This window comes from Ursus arctos, unplaced genomic scaffold (genome assembly GCF_023065955.2).
Source record: "Ursus arctos isolate Adak ecotype North America unplaced genomic scaffold, UrsArc2.0 scaffold_14, whole genome shotgun sequence".
Taxonomy (NCBI): domain Eukaryota; kingdom Metazoa; phylum Chordata; class Mammalia; order Carnivora; family Ursidae; genus Ursus; species Ursus arctos.
The window spans coordinates 41,349,036-41,370,306 of NW_026622808.1; the positions used below are offsets into that span (position 1 = coordinate 41,349,036).

A 21,271-nucleotide genomic window follows, 5' to 3' on the forward strand; every position below is an offset into this window, starting at 1 on the left:
TCAGCTTTGGCTGCTAAAACGATAGCCTTCAATGTGATGTACAGTGTGGATGGTCAAGATGCTTGCCGAACTGAAATGCACTGCAAATATGTGACCGTGCCTGAGAGTTGTTAGTGGTGGTTATTCCAAGTAGGACTGATGGGTTTTCAATCCCTATAACTAAGTAATAACCTGTTAATTATTTTACATTGTTCTATTTCCAGAATAGGTAATCATTAGCCTTTTGGTTAACACATTTGTCTCAGAGTCAGAGAAGCATTTTTAGTAATACTCTTCCTGCATGTTTTTAAGTTATAGAAATGTCATTAGTTGCTTGCATTTACGTGATTAAAGGGATGCTCTCATCTTGAGAACGTTTAAATATTCCCTGCCTTTCCTTAACTATCCCTTTCCCTTTCTCTTTGAGCATCAGTACAAACGACCAACCTACCAACTTGATAGTTCAGGAGAGAAGTTGGGAACTGTATTTATTAAATTTGCTGAGAGCCCTTCATTATTGATTATTCTCCAAAAGGGACAAGCTTTTGGGAATGAGACCTGAGTTGATCCCCAGTCCATCTATTATCAACTTTGTGACCTTGATCAAGTTACCTAACCTTTCTGAGCCTAAATCTCCATATATATTATATGGGGATCTTGTATGGATTAAACAAAATAACATTTGCAAACGTATCTACAATAAAAACACGACAAAAGTTCCTTTCCTTCTTTGACCAGCTTGTTGGGCAGTTATACTCAATAGCTACAGACCACTGGAAGAAGTAGTATGTGCCCAGACCTAGTTTTGAGCTTAGTTACAGAGACGGATGGGAGAGGTTTCTGTTTCATGAGACACACAGCTCTTTCACACCATCTGAAAGAATTGATGGGATTCAAGAGCTATTGTTTTATAACTTTGGGTCAGCTGTGGTGGAGACAGTCATGGGGAAAGTTCCTTTCAAGCTCTTTGCCAAAAATAGAGTGTCATTCTCTTCTGCCACTTGGAGTTTGATTATAGATGGAACAGTAAAGATAAGGAATGGGCCTAGAGTTTGAAAAGTGGGCACACAGAGATAAATAGGGGACATCTTCCTTCAGAATGTTGTCAATACAGAGACTGGCTATTGTGCTGTTGTCTGATAAGCACAATGGAAATGGACTCCCACATACACATAGTTATCCATTGTTTACCATAACATTAGTAACTGTCCAGCTCTTGGGCACAAATGAAACAATGTGGTGGATATTTGTGCCCAAGAAGAAATGAGAGAGAAAAAGAAGGCTACTGCCAGGGACATTATTTTTTCCTTCTGAATTTTCTCCGTACAGAACAGACCCACTTTAGCAAATGGAGTAATAGTTGTTTTTCCCCTAGTGGTATCAGTAGGCTTTGTTAGTTCTAGAAACGTCTCTTAAAAGGCACTATAAACAATCCTTATCGGGTTATCAGGCCTCCCATCAGGCATGGGTTCATGGGGCTGGCATGGAAGTAGAGCTTCAGGGCTGGCCTTCTGCACCCCCAGCCTCCACAGCCTCCATGGCCTCCCCAGCCTCCAGACCATGGCAGAGTTACAGGAAGATGCTGAGCTGAGGAAATCCATGGGAGGAAGGGCAGAAATGAGGCTCCTCTAGGGTTTTAATTGGATAGACGAAATGGAAAACACAACTGCTAGTAGGCTTGCAGTATCACTCAACTGTTTCATCAGTGACTAAGTGTTTAGTCACTTCTTTGAAAGCCATTGAGTAAAATGTGCAATTAGCCCCAAAGGCAGGGGCCTGGTCTTCTGGTGACATCTGCTATTAAAACGGAGATGGAATTGGTGTCTGACCTTCTGGGGATAAGAACAATCGGTATTTTTAGGGCTCTTTTTTGGACCACAAATCAGCAACCCTTGAGCTGGGGGAAATCACCCCCATCTTCCCTCACTGGCATTTTATCTTCTGAACACATCCTGTTCAGGTTGCAGTGCTTTTTCCTTTCGGTCAAGAAAGAAGCATCTCAGACTAGGCTTGGGAATGAGAGGCTTTGGGGGCCTCAAGAAGGCACTTGCCAAACTATTGTCAATAAATAGGGCTTTGGCAAAGACATACAAGATTTGAAAGAAGATGTGATTGTCTTAGTCTATTGGCTCATACTAGATCAGAAACAGTCAAACACCAAATGCCCAAGGGAGTGGGATGGATGGCGCCCCCCACCCCAAGGCCAAAATAATCCACATCAAATCCCGGGAACCTCTACATGTTTCCTTATTTTGAAAAAGGACCTTTGCAGACGTAATTAAGTTAAGGATATTAAGACCAGGAGAACATCATTCTGGATTATTTGGGTGGGCCCTTAATCCAGTGACAAGTGTCTTTAGAAGAGATACACAGAGGAGATACACAGGAGAGGCAGAATGTGAAGACAGGCAGAGACTGGGATTTTGTCAAGAAGATCCAAGGTTTGCCAGCAGCCACCAGCAGCTAGGAGAGATTCCCCCCTAGCCTCTGGAGGGAGCAGGGCCTCACTGGACTTTGGAGTTCTGACCTCCAGAACTATGAGGGACACATTTCTGTTGTTTTAAGCCACCCAGTTTGTAGTAATTTGTTGTAGTGCTCACAGGAAACCAATATACCATATGTCGATGATGGTGCTGGGGTCAGGGAGTAGCCCATAAGCCAAAACAGATGCTTAAGGAGGCTTTTTTGTGGTTCTTTATCGCATGCTATTGATATGTTTTATTTTTCTCTATAAACTCGAATCTCCCCTTTTATTAATATACCAGAGGAAAGAAGGAGCCTACTTCTGTCATCTTCCTTAAAGAGACTATTACGGGCAAGGGGCATGCTTCCTCAACCACCAGCAAGAGCTTTTCCATTCCCCTTCGTTACATTCCTACCACTCGATAGTCAGTCCGAGGTGTCCGATCACCTCATTACATGTTTATTAGTTTCCTGAAGCCCATTTTTGCCATCTTAAGCTCTTTCAGCTCTGCCTGTCTGCACCCGAGGCAGGAGGAGAATACAGCCGAGGAAAGGTTATGCATTTCTTGTTCTGTTTTGTTCGCTACCAAAAATGGAAACTCTCTAAATTTTATCTCAGCTTTAACAAACCTTTGGTTACAGGAAGCATGGTAGTTCTAAAAGATTGACTTTCAGAGGCCCCAAAATATCAATTTTTAAGTTACCCAACACACAAGATAAATATTTTAACTACCATTTTATTTTCATCCAGGCCAAGGGACAATTTAGACAAGGTTCTATTCTAAGTACATAGCCCAGGAAGTGTGGAAGGGCTGTCGATGCTGTTATTTTGAAGTTAGCCTGTCAGTCATCATGATTGAAACATAACCCCGATGGCTTCCACAAGTGTAATAAAATGCTTCGCAAAAGGTTGCAGAATTGTAGGATGTAATAAAGTCTGCTTAGCTTCATTTCCAATGCCGCGGAGTCCTAGAGAACGAGGCCCATTTCCTTATGCCTTGGGATTTGTTCAAGTTACTTTCGTGCCTGGAAGTGACTGAACATAAAAACAGACATTTAGTTAGAACCAATAGCATTTTTTGAGTTATGGCAATAAACAAAATGTAAGTTTGCTTACTGCTAATCTGCTGGATTGCCACTAACAATTTCGAAGAAGCCATATAGATGTGGGCAGAATGTGTGAAATAGGTGGGTTCCAACCCTGCTCATTCTCCCTGGATCCCCACATTTTCTGTGGCTTCTCTCCACACCCCACACCCCAGAGGTAAGCTGTGTGGTCTCTTAAGAATCTATTTTATGGACACGAGGCTTACATACAAATGAAGCCAATTCAGACCTTTATTAATCAGGTAAGAATGGATTCTCATAGGGGCGCCTGGGTAGCGCAGTCGTTAAGCGTCTGCCTTCGGCTCAGGGCGTGATCCCTGTGTTCGGGATCGAGTCCCACATCGGGCTCCTCGGCTGGGAGCCTGCTTCTCCCTCTCCTACTCCCCCCGCTTGTGTTCCCTCTCTCGCTGGCTGTCTCTCTGTCACATAAATAAATAAAATCTTTAAAAAATAAAAAGAATGGATTCTCATAGACATTACCAGAATTACCTGGTGAGCTTGTTAAAAACACAGATTTCTCGAGTCTGTCCCCACATTCTGACTGAGCAGGTCTGGAGAGAGGCCTGAGAATCCGTGCTTTTTAACGAGCTCTCCATAAAAGCCTGAGGTTTGGGGAATTATTGAGCTAGTGCGTAGCCGGCAGAATTTGCTTTGCTTCGAGGCTAAGTTACCTTAAGGATTTGGGCTAGAATTAAAACAAATAAATTAGGAAAGGGGGAGGTTAATCTTGGAAAGAAAAGAAAACCCCTAGATCATATAAATGCCTTTCATATCTCTGGCATTCTCCCTCTATCCCAAAGGAGAACCTGTTGGATCTTTGGCTTCTGGGCCTTAATTATTGGTATCAGTGGGAGTGGTCAGGAACTGGACAGGGTGAAGCTACCAGCTTGGAGGACATTGAGAAAGGCAGACAGTTACAGGAAAGAGAAAATTAAACAGGAGATGAGGAAAGATGAGAATTTTCTGGGGGTAGTTCCATGATCCTGGGGGAAGGTTGAAAGAAGGGGTGCTGGGAGATGTTGGGCGCAGCTACCATGGGTGTGACATAGGAAGAGATTTTGAGGAACTTTGTTGAGAAGCACAAATGAATTTCCCCTACAATGTTTTCAAAAGACTTCAGTATAGATTTACGTTGCTTTTCACTTCCTGTTTGCTCTTTGTCTGCTAACTGGATGGCTCTGTGTGTAACACTGTAGACAGATCTTGGGGGCTGAGCTGCAAAGCCTCCACCTTTTAGGTCCAGCGTGTAGTTCAAGGGTGTCGCCAGTACGGGCTTGTTCAGCCCTACCTGGGTGAGGGGACCCTGGCGCACGGAGAGAGTTTTTAGAGAGTCTAGCATTATGCTTTTTCTATCAGTATATACCAAGGTCAGAGAGTAAAGGGCAGGCAGGGCATCCCTTTGGAATTACATCTGGTCCCTTCCAGGACCCAGAACATAGAAGTCTAACCGCTTCTGTTTCAGCCTTCACATTTGAGCTCAGGATCTATCCCCCCTCCCCCCATCTACTGGTATCTGCGAGTGAGGGGTAGAAAGTAGGGTGTATGCACCAGTCAGTTTGCAGCCGCCACCCCCCCTCAAGAGATGGGGGCCTGTCTCCTTTCTATATGACATTGGGACTGTTCTCTATTGTGCCCAGCACCACCCATCTTGTCTGGACATACAGGTCATCTCCCGATCATTCATCACTGCCCTCGTCCTTGAACAATTATTGACTTTGAGTCAGAGGCACCTGTGCAGGCCTGGAAATGGATGTGTCCTTTCTTTTCCTCCGCCTCACCTGTCTAGGGCAGATTTATGTCCTAGGAGAAGTTTCCCTCGGTTTTATTTTTGGTCTTTTGAACGTTGTGGCCCTGTGTTATGGGCCGCACCCAACCTCCCAGACACCGACCCTGTAATTTCTGAGTCTCGGCGGAAGGAAGCCTCTCTCTGTAGCTGAGCAGGCTTCCGGTCAGTCTACGGACAACGCTTCAGCACACGCCCCTCCCGCAGCGCCGCATCCCTGCTGTGGGCTTAGCTTCTGCACCCTGCCTCGTCTCCAGCTGGCCTGGAAGCTCGTGGGGAGCAGAGCCTGCTTCCAAAGGCAGAGCACAGCGACGGGATGCGCCGGGCTTTGCGGAGACTGGGGTCTGAAGTCCAGCCTCAGGACTGACCGGCTGTGTCTGTCGCGATGCGGAGCGTGCCCGGCTGCCATTGGTCGAGAAGAGGACCGAGCCGGTGAGCGCACACAAGACACTTCGAGCGGAGCCTCGCCCACTGTAAGCGCTCACTCAGGTTGGCCCCTGGCGTCACTACCGTGATTTTTTTCTCTGGATTGCATTGCCAGTCAAGTGAACGTCAGAGCTCAGCTACCAGCAAGAGGTTCAGTCCCGTTTTTGGAGAGGGTGCATCTGGGCAAGGTGCTCATCTTCCCATCTTCTGGTTGGCTGTCATACAGTAGGCGCCCTTCATGTCCCTGGTTCCCTTTACTATCACGTTCAGACAGTGGTGCTTTCCAGTGCTACGTGGTGTATCAACAAATGTCTTTACTGACGTGTGCGTGAGACCCTGGGGAGGTGCAGAGAGGTGACTGATGGGCTCCTCAAGGTGCTTCCAGCCCCTGTGGGGAGACACTGGGCACAGGATGCGGCGAGGCAAGAGATAATTGGGTGCCAGGCAACCAGTCCAGAAAATGTGGCCTTTCTGGAGCTTCAAGAACAGAGAGTATGGGCCTGGAATGTGTGAAGTGGGACTGATTGCCACGAACGTGTGCTTTTCAAATACTTCTACGTCTCTAATCTAGCGGCAGATGAACTGAGAACACCCCACTCCCCAGCAAGGCCATGCTTGAGAAATAACAGGGAGTATTATGAAGTTCATACGAGAGGGTTGTTTTGCAGGGTAGGGAATAAAGGCAGAAGGGAAGCACCATGACCCTGGACTATCGAAGAGATTTTTGGAAAGGAGAGCTTCGGATTTGGAAGAAAAATAAAAATGCCCGAAGGAGAAAGATGAAGTTTTGAGTAAGGCTGGCCATGTGGCATGTGCTGTCATCTTTTCATCCATCTCTCCTGGAGGCTTCGGGCAAGTCTTTTACATCGACTTGCATTTTGTTGTCCTGAGTTAGTGAGCACAGGCAGAAGCAGAAGTACCAAATGGATCCCCCGGGTTATGAGCTGAACCATGCCACTTCTCCTTGACCACACAGGTGTCTTCATGCTCCAAAAAGTTCTCCACAAAATGGGAGCAGAGTCCCCCATTTTCAACCGATCCAGCCAAACTCTGCACACATTGAAGGCAACATCTTTTCACTGGTGTGTCAGCGAAGGAACCTTCTACCTCTTACTCTGTGCCCCCTACTCTCTGATAGGCCCAGAGGAGGAGTTTCTTCTTTGAAGCTAAGAAAACAGAGCAACGTCTCTCTGTTCTGTAGGTGAACCTGGAGGGGAGCCGGCCACGGTCCCTCTGGCTGACAGATTGCAAAAGGAACATCTGGGGCCTCAAAAACTCAACACATCATCCCCTTTGGTTTCTTGAAGGTTGTGTTTCTCAACTTGGCTACTCACTGGAATCACCTGGGGAGGTCTTAAAAAAAAAAAATGATGTGCCTCCATCCTACCCCCCCCTCCAAGATTCTGACCTAACAGGTTGGAAGTGTGGCTTAGAGCTCTGGGGGGAAATCACTGAGTGTGAAAGTGAAGAGCTCCAACCCTGTCTCCTTTCTGATTTGGCCCCAAAGTGTGCTCCCAATAAAATGCTGCAAATACCCCAAAGCAATTCAGGTGCTGGAGACAAGTTTCAGTAGGTTTCAGATACAAACATCCAGCAACTTCTAGTAAGGCTGGCTGTCTGCCTCAGTCTTAGCAGAGCCACGTATATGGGCAAGTGTTGGCCTTCAAAGGTAAGTGCTTCCTGCCCATGAGGTTAAATAAGATGATTTGCATCCATATCAGGGATGTCACAGAAATGGTTTTAAGGCAAAGTAATCACACTCACCAGCAAAACAAAGTTTTGAGACACGAACATCAAATTCCTCTGTAACAACTCTCTTCTTTTAAAAGTAGCTCTTTGTTCCTAGCAGGCTAGAGCTACAGGCAGACAGCCATGAAGGTCATTCTGCTTACACCAAAAACAAGAGGAGCAATTTTCTACGGGCAGGCACCTCTGACCTCTGCTTTTCAGTTTTTTTCTTAATAAACTGGTCTCAGAAATTGGGCCACAAAAGCCACTGGTGGCAATCTCTTAGAGTAAGTGGGTAAAGGGGAAGCTGGGGGAGAAATGGCAAGGAACAGAGAGCCGCTCTGAAGAGGCACTCTGAGGCAATGCAATTACGCTTCCATCTAGAGGTAGAAGGGGTTACCCCCAGCACAGTGGTCAGAAACCCAGCGGTGCGAGGACAGACTCAAGAGAGCAGGGTGACCTCACGCCATCTCCTAACTCAAAATCATTCCTCGGTGGTGCGCCACTCGTACTGATTAATAACACAACTTCCTTTGATGAGAAAGTGTGAATTAACTTCCCCCGAAACTTCCCCGTTGCCCAGTCTCGCGTTCGCGCATCCTTGAGGGCACCGTGGGGCCAGCCCCGCTCAGGAGGGGGGCTGCCGTGTGCTGTTCTGTAGCAGAGTTGGGGCTCACCCGGGGGCTGTCCTTTATAGAGTGGCCACAGACTCGGCATTGTCAGTTTTCTCTTTGAAGGCATAAATCAAACACTAAGAACAGCAAACACACAAGAAAGATGATGCCCAAGCTTGTAGCTGTGAGTGATTTACAGAGACCCTGCGGGGCTCAGCACTTCCTTTATCCACTGTCTCCTGGCAAGTGAAGCTGCGAAGCCTTTGAGGCTTGATGGTGGGAGTGAGGAGGCAGAACAGAGCCAACCCGCTGCTGGCAAATTCGTGGTACTCCTGGAGCGTTTTCTTGTTGTCCACTTGAAACCAGTAAGGCCTCTGTCTTCCGCATTTGTCCCTTTCCCTGTATCTGTACCCAGCAAAGACTCTCCTTAAAAGGCTTTCTCGTTCCGAGGGAGCTTATGAAGAACAGGCTTTATTTGTCTCTAAATCTTCAGCTGATATTAGTTTTCCCCGAGACTCAGTTGAAATGAAAAAGGATTACTTTATATTTACTTGTGTCTTTCGTGAGAGAAACTAATTTTGAGAAAGAAAGTCCCTACGATGTGAAATACTTTCCCTTCTTCCCAACTCTCCAAAGGGGCAAAAGGAAAAGCTAAAAGGTGCACATGCTTTGTCATTACTTTGTCTGACAGCGTCTTCTTATCATGCTTCGAGGGTGACCTTCCTCCCGCATATTCCTTCGCTCTGCTTGTGCTCTTCTGTTTTAATAGAATTTTGGAGCCAAGTATGGAGCTGGCTACCTTGGGTAATTAATGGCTCTGAGAGTTTGCTGAGTGTGTTATTTAATTAATGGCACTTGTGTCTAGAGTGTGTACAACTCTTGGTTGAATAAAAGGTGTATTTGCTGAGGGATTATAGACAAATACTCAAGGATCGTCATATGGAGAATTGGTCAGGGTTCAGCATATTTAACAGCCTAATGGGGTTATTATATTTTTTGTTCTCTGCCATTTAAAAGCTACTGAAGTTGATATAACTCTGTCCTTTCTGCCTTGTATGTGAGTTTAGATTACAATCCAAAAAATCCTTAGGTTAATGGATAAAAATCTACTACCTAGAGCAGGGCCTTTCATCAAAAACAAAAAGATGGAATCTTGAAGGCTCTATTTTGAGTATGAAAGTGATGGTTAAATAAGTTCCACTTTGCTTCACCGACTCACAAAGAGACTAACCTGAATTACATTCAAGTTCTGCTTGGGACCAAAAGCTCAAAAGGTTGAAAATTGGCAAGAAAACACGGTTGAAGGTTACTGGGAACAGAATATTTCACATCACCCTGCTTTTCTTGAGACTCTTTCTCATGCTAAGAATGAAATGCAAATGAAAAGACAGGGATGAACACATCCATGCAGAGACATCAGCAAGTCCATATGGGGAAATCTCTATGGAGCTATTTCTATGGGTATTCAGAGACTGCAAAGAGGAAGGGTCCAGCTTTAGGCTTGCATTGTCACTCTGTGTGCCTAGACGTGTTGTATCTGCTCTCTGGACCACTGTTTCTGTCTTTGTGAAACAGTAGATCGACTCCCTTCTGGCCCAAAGATGCGCAGAGTGATTTCTTTCAGTAGGGACATGGAAGCTGACTGTCCCACTGATAGAGGAGATAGCTGAGTGATCACTTTGAGGACTTGAGGATTATTTTTTCCAGGAAGGGACTCCTTTCTGGGCATATAAATGTGCCTGGTGAGAGGTCTAGAAGGCTCACCCAATCTCCAAAGCCCAGCCAGGTGGGCCAGGGAACAAGACTCAGTCCAGGAGCCTGCCTTCTTCCTTGCTCCACCCCCCCCCCCAGAGGCCTCCCCAGTCACGGCAGACAGTGGAAACGGAGGCTCTTGCACACAAAGTTCAACTGGCGTGAGGAGAGAGGCCCTGAAGGTTGTGCTCAGCAGGGAAAGCCATCTGTCCCGAGCATCTATCAGCCAGCTCTTGCACTCGGGGGTGTACATCTTTATGTACGGAAACCTCATGCTGTCTTCACCTCAGCCCCATGGGGTAGATATCATAACCCCAGTTTTCCAGCAGGAAAGGGTTACTCGGTAAGTGCAAGAATGGAACCGGATATGCTTAATCCCAGCGCTCAACCTCTTCACACCCGCAGTAGCCAATATGGGAGCCACTAGCCACACGCAGCTAATGGGCACTGAAAAATGCGACTTGAGATGTGCAGAAAGTATAAACTACCCACTTGGTTTCAAAGACTTACTCTAAAAAAAGAAGGTAAAATAGCTCAATCATTTTTATATTTATATTTTTAGATTATAAAGATATTAAAATAATATTTGGATATACTGGGTTAAATATAAATATTTATAGATACTAATTTAATCAGTCCTTCATGTGGCCACTGGGAAATTGAAAATGACACATGTGGCTCACATTCTGTTCCTATGGGACAGTGCTTCTCCATGACAATATCCTGGCCCAGGCTCTGGAGTGAGCACAGAGTGAAGCTGCCCTGGTGCAGGGGAACAGGGGGCTCTGCGAACATCTAAAGAGTTCATTTAGTGTTTAGTATTTAAGAACATGAGCTCTGGGTTCAAGTTAGGCTTGTGACTTACTTGCTGTGTAACCTTGATCAAGTTACTTTGCCTATTCGTGCCTCAGTACCATCATCTACAGACTGGGAACTTAACTGTATCTATCCATAGAGCTGTTCCGAGAACTCGGGGTAATACAGGTAAGACACCTCTAGACTCCAAAGAAATGTCAGCAAGTGATTTGAACACTCATGATATGCTAAGAGCTGTTCTAAGGGCTAGAGACAATGACCTTGTCCTTAGACACTGACTTGCTAGTGGAGGATGCAGACAGACAAATCTGTAATGTGGTGACAGATGATAGTGAGCGCTATTAAGAAAAGTAAGACCAATTTAAGGGAACGAAGGAGACAGCACTCCTTGGACTGGGCACCTGGGGAAGGCCTTTTGGAGCAGATGATATTTGATTAAATCCTGAATGGAGGGAGAAAAGGGAAGAATTTCAGGCAGAGGGGGACAAGTGGGGCCAGGACCCCGAAGTGGGGGCATGTTTGATGTGACCTGGTGACAACAAGGAAGGCAGAAGCCTGGAAGAACGAGTGTGGGTGAGAAGCATGGGAGATGAGACTGGATTTGATCTTCTGTCCTTTTTGGTGGCCACCAAAACTTCTTGTGATTAGGCCCTGCTGGCTTTCCCAAGTATGGAGGAGAGACATAATCTAGCTTGCCATTTAAAAGAATTTCCTATTTTAACGTGCTCATTCTTTTATACAACCTTGGGTGAGTTTGGGGGTAGAGATATATATTTTAAGATTCATAGTCAATAGTTGACATGTGATATGCTATATACAGAAGTTATATTTTTAACTGCAATATCACAAAAGCTTACCCAGAACGAGGGGGAAGTTCTTAGTTTTTAGCAAGCATACTTTTCTTTTAAATTTTTGCACTACGTTGCATTTCCATGGAGTCTCATTCTTTTAAAGGATTAAAAAAAAATTAAAATTAACCACACACAAGATCTTCCACCTTAAAAGAAAAAAAAAAAAAAAACCTACCCAGATAGATAACAGATCCTTGAGAAGAGAGTAATAAAACAGAACTTTGATAGGGGTGTCAAAGATAAATGCTGATTTTACTACAGTGGGCATATTCCTTGTTGCAAGTCGATAACTCTGGGATCTGCAGGAGCCACCCGCGAGTGGACGAGAGAGGGCGCAGAGCTCTAAGAGCAGCCCCGCACTCCGCGGTGCCAAGACGGGCCTTGCCTGCGAGAAAGCTTCCTTTTCCTAAAGCTCTAAGTCGGGCTTCTCATTTCTGATTAAAAAATGATTCAAGCAACACCATGCGCTTTCACTTCTTCAAAGCAATACCACACCGTCAGTTTGCAGCTTAGAATGCCAGCAGTTCTAAACTTTCTGTGGGCCTCACTGGAGCAAGACGTAGAGCTTTAGCAGAGGGAAAATTGCTCCGAACGCCTAATTACATTCAAAGCCATTTTTACCTGTCTTAAAGGAATGGAAATGATCTGCCAGTTTTTATAGACCTTCTTGACCTAAAGATATCTGCTGGCGGGAAGAGAATCCTCAGTTGGGTTTTTTTAAGGCTTTAATTATTACATGAGCTATCATTTTACGCACTGACTCACACACTTTGAAAAATCCTTTAAATACGCATTAAAATTGATTGGCTAATCCTAGACCGTGGGGTGGCTCCTGGAGGGCATGTAATTGTGTGTGGGCATGGGGGGTTAGACACAATTGACACAGAGTCAACTACTTTATGGTGGGATAAGGTAGAGAAATCAGTTTGGTCACAGGTGCTATTGACGTTGTACCGCCCACTCGCAAGAACTGAGTCACGTGCTTGCCTGTTCTCGGATCAGTCTTGTTGCTTGACCAGCAGTTCCTCCAGGGCGGGGATATACTTCACCTAGTGTGCCTCAATGCTTGGCTCAAAACGGGATCCCTATAAATAGTTGGCGATTGAGTCCTAGACCCTCAAGGTTAAGAGGGTCCTCTAGGAAGCAAGCAGTCTGTGCCCCTGTTGTAGCCAGAACTCTTGATGACAAATAAGGAAAGCCCGGTTCAAATGAGCCTCTGAAGAAAAGTGACATCCTTACTGACCATTTAACTGTGAAGGGTGGGATGGATGTAGGAATTCATCTCCCCTCTTTATCTTTTTGTCTCCCTTTGCTCTGGGGCTTCTCCTGCATTAGACTTCTCCAAACGGTGATGAGGATGCCTGTCAATAGTCTCCAATACACGTCACCCCTCAAGGCCTTCTCTCTTTATGTCCATACACCGAATGGTGGAGAAGAACCCTAATAAGCTGGGGGGGGGAGGGGTGTCACATGCCCAGACTGTGGCCTGTGAATGAGATTGGCAGTCCCAAATTCAAATGTCTGCTACAGGGGCACCTGGGTGGCTCAGTCAGTTAAGGGTGTGCTTTTGGCTCAGGTCATGATCTCGGGGTCCTGGAATTGAGCCCTGCATGGGGTTCCCTGCTCAGAGGCGAGCCTGCTTCTCCCTCTCCCTCTGCCCTCCCCCTGCTTGTGGTGTTCTTTCTCTCTCTCTCTCAAATAAATAAGTCTTAAAAAAAAAAAATGTCTGCTACGTCCCATCCTCTTTTCTGCTTGAATCTCTCAACAAGCTTTTCGGTGTTTTGAAACCCAAGAGTTAATTTTAGACTCTTGGTGAAAAACCCCTATCTTTAGAGGAAAAGGTCTTGAATGGAGCCATTGGGAGTCCTCATTGATCCCAAGAATGCAACATCTAATGCATTATGGTCCAAGGTTGATTAGCTTTGATTCACTCCTACTTATTGAATGCAGTTTTAGCTTTTAGGAAAATATTCAGTCTGTAACTATGGCTGCATAGAGAAACAGGGGACAGGTACTGTCTCTTTAGCAGTGTTGTGACAAGTGGATAAAGTGACCAAAGCCCCTGGCACAGAAATTACCAAATTCTGGCTCCTTTTCTGAAATTAGTGAAGAAGCAAGAGTAAGTGGTGTCTTAAGCCTCAGCTTCATTGTATAATTCTTATTGTCAATTAGCTAGAGTTTCAGCAGGAGAGGATGTCTCTAAACAGAAACCCACCAATTTTAGTGTGAAATAAGTGTGGGCTCCCAAGTCAGACTGCTGGCACTTGAACCCTGGCTCTCCACATTACCCTGAGAGTCCTTGGGCAAGTCCCATAGTGGCTGTAAGCCTCACTTTTCACATCTGAAAATCAGGACAGTACCCCAGGGTTGCTGTGGGATCTGACATAGAGCCTATAAAGCACTTGGTGTGCCTTGTCTGTAATAAGTGCTCCGTGAGTGCAATCGTTCAGAATCATTAATAATAAAGTATCCCCTCTGTGGTGATCTCCATTACTTAGTTCCTAAAATAATGATCTTGTTGATCAGTGTGGCCTCTTAAAGTCAGGGAGGATGGCCAAAAGGAAGAGAACGGACTCTCTGATGTAAGAGCAGGGTGTCTGTAAAGATTACATGCAACAATTATTCTTTTTTGTTTAAGCCTAATATGGAATAATTGAATATCCAGCCAGCAATTAGTACGTTAAAGTCAATCTCTTCCTTTTCTTTTGTCCTTAATTTAAAAATTTTTATTTATCAGATTTATTTTTAGTCCTTTTTAGGGTGAAATATAACACAGACAGACGAGTGCAGAAGATATATATACACACATATGTGCTATACACACAAACACATACACATGCATATATACCCACACGGCTTAGAGAATTAGTACAAAACAAACACGTATCTTGCCACCGGCCATGGTGAGGAGTAGAACATTGCCTCTACCCTCTCATCCTACATCTCCCTTTTCAATAACCGCCCCTTTCTTGCATCCCCCAAAAGGTAAACACTGGTCTGATTTTAGGGTGATTACTTCTTTGCTTTCCCTTATAATTTTACCCTCTAAATGTATCTCTAAACACTGTAATTTAGTTTTGCCTGTTTTTGAACTTTACATGAATGCAATCGCACAGTGTGTGCTCTTTTGTGTTTTGTTCTTCCACACTCTTGCAAACATTTGATATCATCGGTCTTGCCAACTTTTGACTATCGTGGTGGGTATATAGTGATAGTTCATTGTGTTTTAAGTTTATATCTCCCTGATGACTAAAGATCGTTGGCCATTGTGATGGCCTGTTTCCAAAGTGCCTGTTTAAATCTTTTTGTATTTTCTATTGGGCTGTTGACTTTTTCGTAATGATTTGTAAGTTTTTTTTTCCTTTAAAAAAATTTCTGGGTACTGGTCCTTTGTTGGTTATGTATGTGGCAAATATCTTCCCCCCACTCTCTGTCTTGCCTTTCGTCTCTCTTAATGGTGTCTTTTGATAAGATAATACGAATGTCTTAACTTATATGTAGTCCAATTTATCAATCTTACTTTTATAGTAATGCTTTTTGTGTCCTATTTAAAAAGTCTTTCCTGATAGCAGGATCATGAAGATACTCTCCTATATTATCTTCTAAATGCTGTATGGTTTTACACTTCACATTTTGAATTCTAACCCACCTGGAATTGACTTTTGCATAAGGTGTGAGGTAGGGTGTAGTTTCATTGGTTTTCTACATGGATATCCAGTTTCCCAGAGCCTTTTATTGGAAAGATGTTGTTTTTCCCACAGCTCTGTGACTTCGTTTTGATCACGAAACAAGTATCCATGTATGCTTGGCTCTAGGCTTTGTATTTTGTTCCATTGTCTACTTTTCCTTGTACTGATACCATGTTCTCTTAACCTTTGTAGCCTTGTAATAGGTTGATATCCTGTAGAGTAAACCCTCCTATACGTTTGTCTAGTTTTTTAATAGTCTCTGGCTACATTTCCATATACATAAGAACTAGTTTGTAAATTTTTTGCCACCACCACCACCAAAAAAAAAAAAAAAAAATCCTATGGTAATTTTGATTTGAGTTACATCAAATGTATAGGTCAATTTGAGGAGAGTGGAGTCTTTATGAAATTGAGTCATTCATCTCTCTATTTAATTCCTCTTTAATGTCTCTCACTACTACTTTATAGTTTTTTGTCTAGAAGCTTACATAGCTTTGATTATTCCTAGGCATTTGACTTCTTTTTTTTTTTTTTTTTTTTTTTTTTTTTTTTTTTTTAAAGATTTTATTTATTTATTCGACAGAGATAGAGACAGCCAGCGAGAGAGGGAACACAAGCAGGGGGAGTGGGAGAGGAAGAAGCAGGCTCATAGCGGAGGAGCCTGATGTGGGGCTCGATCCCATAACGCTGGGATCACGCCCTGAGCCGAAGGCAGACGCTTAACCGCTGTGCCACCCAGGCGCCCCCCTAGGCATTTGACTTCTGATGTTAACATAGGTATCCCCTGCTTTTTGAAACTTTACCTCCACCACTTCACTTTTACAAAAGACCTACATTAGTACCTGTTTTTGCTAACAGAAAGAAATCCGAATTGGATTTTTGCTTTTATGAAAAAGGAAAAAAAAAAAAAAGCGAAAATAGCATTCAGCGTGCGTTTTGCAGTGAGCGCAGCCCTGCCGAGCTCCTTCCCTGGCAGCTCTACTCAGCATCCGGCCGCCAGAGCCATGACCCGTGTCCGTGAGCATCTGTGTTTTATCTCCATTTATTTTGTGCGTCCATTAGCAAGATGTAGCCTGAAGTAAAGCCTAAAAGAGGTTATTTTTGGGTCTGGAAATGCTCAAAAAATTTTTCCATATAAGTTAATGGTAATTGCTGCTTTGCTTTACACCATTTCGGCTTAGAAAAGGTTTCAAAGAATGCTCTACGTTGAGAGAGCGGCAGGGAGATCTGCATCAGCTAACTTCAGTTTTCTTTTTCGTTTTCTTACTGTGTGGCTGTTATGTCCTAAATGATGTGTCCCTTCAAAGTCCATAAGTCGAAGCCGTAAACTTCAATGTGATAGTACTAGGAGGCAGGGCCTTTGAAAGGTAATTAGGGTTAGGTGAGGTCATGAGGGTGGAGGGGGCCCCCATGACGGGATAATGTCCCTGTAAAGGAAGAGTGTGAGACGAGAACTCGCCGCTCTCTCTCCTCCATGTGAGGACACAGTGACAAGGCAGCCATCTACAAGACAGGAAGAGGATTCTCACCAGAACCTGACTATGTTGGCACCTTGATCTTGGACTTCTAGCCTCCAGAACTGTGAGAAGGAAATTTCTGTTGGTTAAGCCACCCAGTCTATGGTACTTTGACATGGCAGCCCGTGCTAAGAGAGTGGCTAACAGAGAAATAAAAAGCTTACGTATATTGATCTTCTACTCAGAGGCCTTGCTAAGTTTACTCATTAATTCTAATTGTTTCCCAGCAGATTGTTTTGTGCTTTCTGTATACATCATGCTGTCTACAAATAATGACACTTGTATTCCTTCGTTTCTAATCCTTCTACTTTTTTTTTCTCCTTCTTGCCTTACTGTACTAGCTAGGGCCTTGAGTAATAGGGCCGTGAAATAGCAGGACTAAGAGTACATATTGGCATCTCATTTACAATCTCAGATAAATAGTGTTGGACGTTTCATCTTTAAGTACAAATTCCCTTGTAGTTTCAGTGTCCTGCAACTTTTATATTTATTAAGTCAGATGTTGAATTTGATCAATATATTTTTCCACATCTACTGAGATGATCCTATCATCTGTCTTTTATTAGTCTAGTGAAAGATAATGCTTGATAGTCTAACGTGAAACCACATTGCATTGGTCATAATGTATCCCCTTTTCATAGATTGTGCATTCACACACATACACACACGATCTGTCCACTTATCTGATAAGATTTTAGGACTTCGGTATCTGTATTTCCACATGCAATGAGTCTACAGAGTTCCGTTCTGTCATGTTCTTGTCAGGTTTGTATGCAAGAAAGCAACTCATACAATAAATGGAGAAGTGGAATTTCTCTTTTTCAATTTTCTGGCAGAATTTGTTCTATCAGTCATATAGATGATAACGATCTTATTCAGATTCTTGTTCCTTTCTTAATTGCATGGTAGAATGCCGCAGGAAAGTTCTCTGGGACTGATGTTATTGTTGTGAGAAGGGGTTTAATTGAGGTTTGAATTCTTTAATAGTTATCCAATTATTTTTATTTATTTATATTTTTTACTTTGTGTCAGTTTAGGTAAAATGTATTTTTTCTAGAAACTTCACAAATTTCACCCCAATCCTCAAATATTTTGGTCTAAAATTATTCATTATATGCTCTTTTCCTTTTGAATGACTGCAATATTCAGATAGACGTGTAGCATATTACTGTCAGCTTTTATGTTCTTCCAATAAATGCATAGAAGTCATAACTACAAGTTAAGTTACTCTCTAAACACAAGTTTAGTTGCAGCCACAAGTTTTAGTTTTCTTCAGTTCAAAATTGTTTCTAATTTCTATTGATTGCTTTTTCTTTAGAATTCCTTTTGGATGAGTCTACTAGTGATGAATTCTCTCAGCCTTGTCAGAAAATGTGTTTCACTTTCATTCTCAAAGAATAGGTAAACTGGGTATGGAAATATACGGTGACAGTCATTTTTTTTCAGTTCTTTAAAGATGTCACTCCGTGGGGCACCTGGTTGATGCAATCGGTTAAGCGTCTGACTTTTTTTTTTTTTTAAAGATTTTATTTATTTATTTAATGGATAGAGACAGCCAGCGAGAGAGGGAACACAAGCAGGGGGAGTGGGAGAGGAAGAAGCAGGCTCATAGCGGAGGAGCCTGATGTGGGGCTTAAGCGTCTGACTCTTGGTTTTGGCTCAGGTCCTGATCTCAGTGTCATGGAATAGAGCCCTAAGTCTGCTTGGGACTCTGTCCCTCTCCCTCTGCTCCTCCTCCCCCCCCCCCCCCACGCTCACACACACACTCTCTCTCTCTTTCAAACAAACACATAAATAAGATGTCATTCCATGGTCTTGTGATTTTCTGGGTTTTTGTTGTTGTTGTTGCCTTTGGTCTCTTGGTCTATTACTCCTTTATTTGTGAGGTTTCCCCACCCCCATCCCCACTATTAAACCTGAGACTCACTCTTTGCCTTTCTGCAGTTGTACCATGATGCACTCAGGTCTGGATGCTACACTCCCTGCTCTGGAGGTGGTGTGTTCTTAAATTCTGGATTGGTGGCTTTTGCCAGTTTTGAAAAATTCACAGCCATTATCTCTTTAAATATAGATTCCACTGGAACTGTTTCGGAACTGTGAATAAATATCTCTTAGGCTCTCTTATACGTTTTCCAACTTCTCATGCTTTTCCCCACTTTTCTTTCATCTCTTTCTAAAGTACATTCTGAATATTTTCATATGGCTCATCTTTAAGGGTTTAGTAACTCTCCTTTTGCTGCTCAATTCATTCCTTGGGTTATTATTGCATTTTTCTGCTCTAGAATCTCTGTTTTGTTCTTTTTCACACCATCTCATTTTCTTATAGATTCCAGCTCTCTGCTGATTTTTAAAAATCTTTTCTACCTAGGAATAAGTTAAAGATAGTTATTTTAATGACTATGTCTTATCATTCCAATTTTAGGTATCCTGTGGTTCTAATTTTATTTGTATTAACTTGTCTCTGCATATGTTATGGGGTATATGTATGCCCACATTCATGTCTTGGGTACGTGAAGAAAATAATTTGTAGAAATATTTTAAGATCTTGGGTGGTATTATTTTTTTCTAGGGATGATTTTTCCCCCCTTTGGTTCTGCCAGGCACCTAATATGACTAGCAATTTGGGATCTTACATTTCCAAGACTGAAACTTTCTCAATTGCCCAGATGACTTGAAATTGGGCTGTAGCTGGAACAAGGCAGGCTTACATCTGGGTCATTCTTTCTCTAAGGATATCACTTTCCCAGATTTTTTCACTCCTCCTTAGGTATGGAGATTTAGAAAGTGCTCTACCATTGGAAACCCAGCTTTCATTGTTTTAGCCCCATCTGCCTCTTCAAGACACAGATGCCCTCAGTAGAGAAGCAGCCACAAAAGCTGGCCTCGTCTCTCTGGATTTCTGGCTGTTCTTGGATCTTGACGTTGTAATCCCTTGCTGCCTTGTTACCTTTAACAGATGTTTGTGTATATTCTGTAAAATTTTTCCTAGTTGAACACAGCGGGATATTTAATTCAAATTATTTGGTCTGTTAGTAATAGAAGCAGAAGTTATTCTTTTTCTTTTCTCTTTTGGTGGTCTGAAAATATCCTGCCCTACAGGTTTTATTCTTTAATTTATTCTTTAATTTATTCTTAGTTTATCATCTTTAAAATATAATGGAAATCATAGGGAAAATAATGAATATACGTATTGGCATAACTAATGGACACTCACAGTCTCCATTGCTCACCATTCATGATAAATTGGAGGTAGTAGAACATACTGAAATGTCTTTTGTATCCTCAGAGAAGTATTAAATCTAGAAGGATCACAATTTAGAGCTGTTTTTGCTAGTGTATTTCCTAGCTGTTACTTTGTATTATTCTCATAAAAACCCTAGGATATAATTAAATTGCTTTCCACCATAGTAATTCAGATAAAGGAAGAGTGAGGCACAAAAGAGTGACGTGTCCAAGCCCACAGAGTAAGTTTAGTGGCAATGTTGATAGGGAGCCAGCCTAAATTATTTAAGACACTTCCACTGAGAGTAAAAAACAAAATGGCAGACAATCCAGACATTATTCTTAGGAGACTGAAAATGATTTTTAATTTTTTGATTTGGTGGTGAATATGCCTAGTGCTTAGGATAAGTGATTAAAAATATTTTTTTTTCTTTTTTGGTGGGGGAGGGTGGGGACACAATTTTTACAGAACCATAATGTTCACTTTATCAGTCCTTTCTTTTCAAAGCACATTCTAGAAAGTTCTGTGTAAAGCTCCAGACAGTCATTTTCTTTAGAAGAGGCATTATCTGCCACCTGACTTTCTCTTGATTCCAGGTTATTTACATGAGGCTCTAGTAGGGGAAACAAGGTTTGCCTTGTGATAGGGTTGCAAAGTGGTAATAGTGAGCCAAAATAGTTAGGTCAGTGCATTGGGGTCTGGGGAGGAGCTGGTCACAAAAAAGTGAAGATGAATTCCCAAGATGCCTTCCCAGCACTCTCTTTCCCTGTCTCTGCATGGCTCCTATCCTCTCCAAAGATCATGGTCTACCTCATGTATCCTTCAAGGAGGGAAGAGGAAGAAGAGGGGGCACATTTTACGTAGACTTGGTCTGGAGACCTAATTTTACTAACACTACTGAGACGAGTGGCCCCAGTGGGATATTTTAATTCTCTAAATGTTCCTTCCTTAGTTTCTCTCCCCTCTTCCCTCCACTTTTTTGGAATTTACTTTAATAAAGAAGACAGTTTCCATTGCTCACCACTCATGATAAATTAGAAGGAATAGGCCATACTGCAGTGTCTTTTGGATCACCAGAAAAACATTAACCCCAAAAGGAGTACAATGTAGAACTGCTTTTTCTAGTGTGTCCTGATTGGTTGAGCACCTAACTTGATTGATGCCCCTGGAATGTCAAAATAATGGAGGACTTCTTATGTAAGAGGCGACTTAGGGACATGTTAGGCATAGAATGGAGTGAATTGTATAAATGTTATTACAAAATGATAGGTCAAAGATTACTAATATGAATTTTATACCTTCCTTCATATTAACCACCCATGA

At 43.0% G+C, this 21,271-nt stretch overlaps 1 protein-coding gene and 1 long non-coding RNA gene across 9 annotated transcripts in view; one reads left to right on the top strand and one right to left on the bottom strand.

The window, feature by feature from the left end:
* Positions 1-21,271, top strand: part of LOC113256511 (uncharacterized) — a 640,192-nt gene that overhangs the window by 587,021 nt on the left and 31,900 nt on the right. The window lies entirely within an intron of this gene.
* FHIT (fragile histidine triad diadenosine triphosphatase) overlaps positions 3,162-21,271 on the bottom strand; it is a 1,391,990-nt gene continuing 1,373,880 nt past the window's right edge. For all 8 annotated transcript variants that reach the window (XM_026500340.3, XM_026500338.4, XM_057311857.1 and 5 more), the window contains one exon: positions 3,162-3,478. The gene's annotated coding sequence lies outside the window, so the exon portion shown is untranslated. The remainder of the gene's footprint in view (positions 3,479-21,271) is intronic.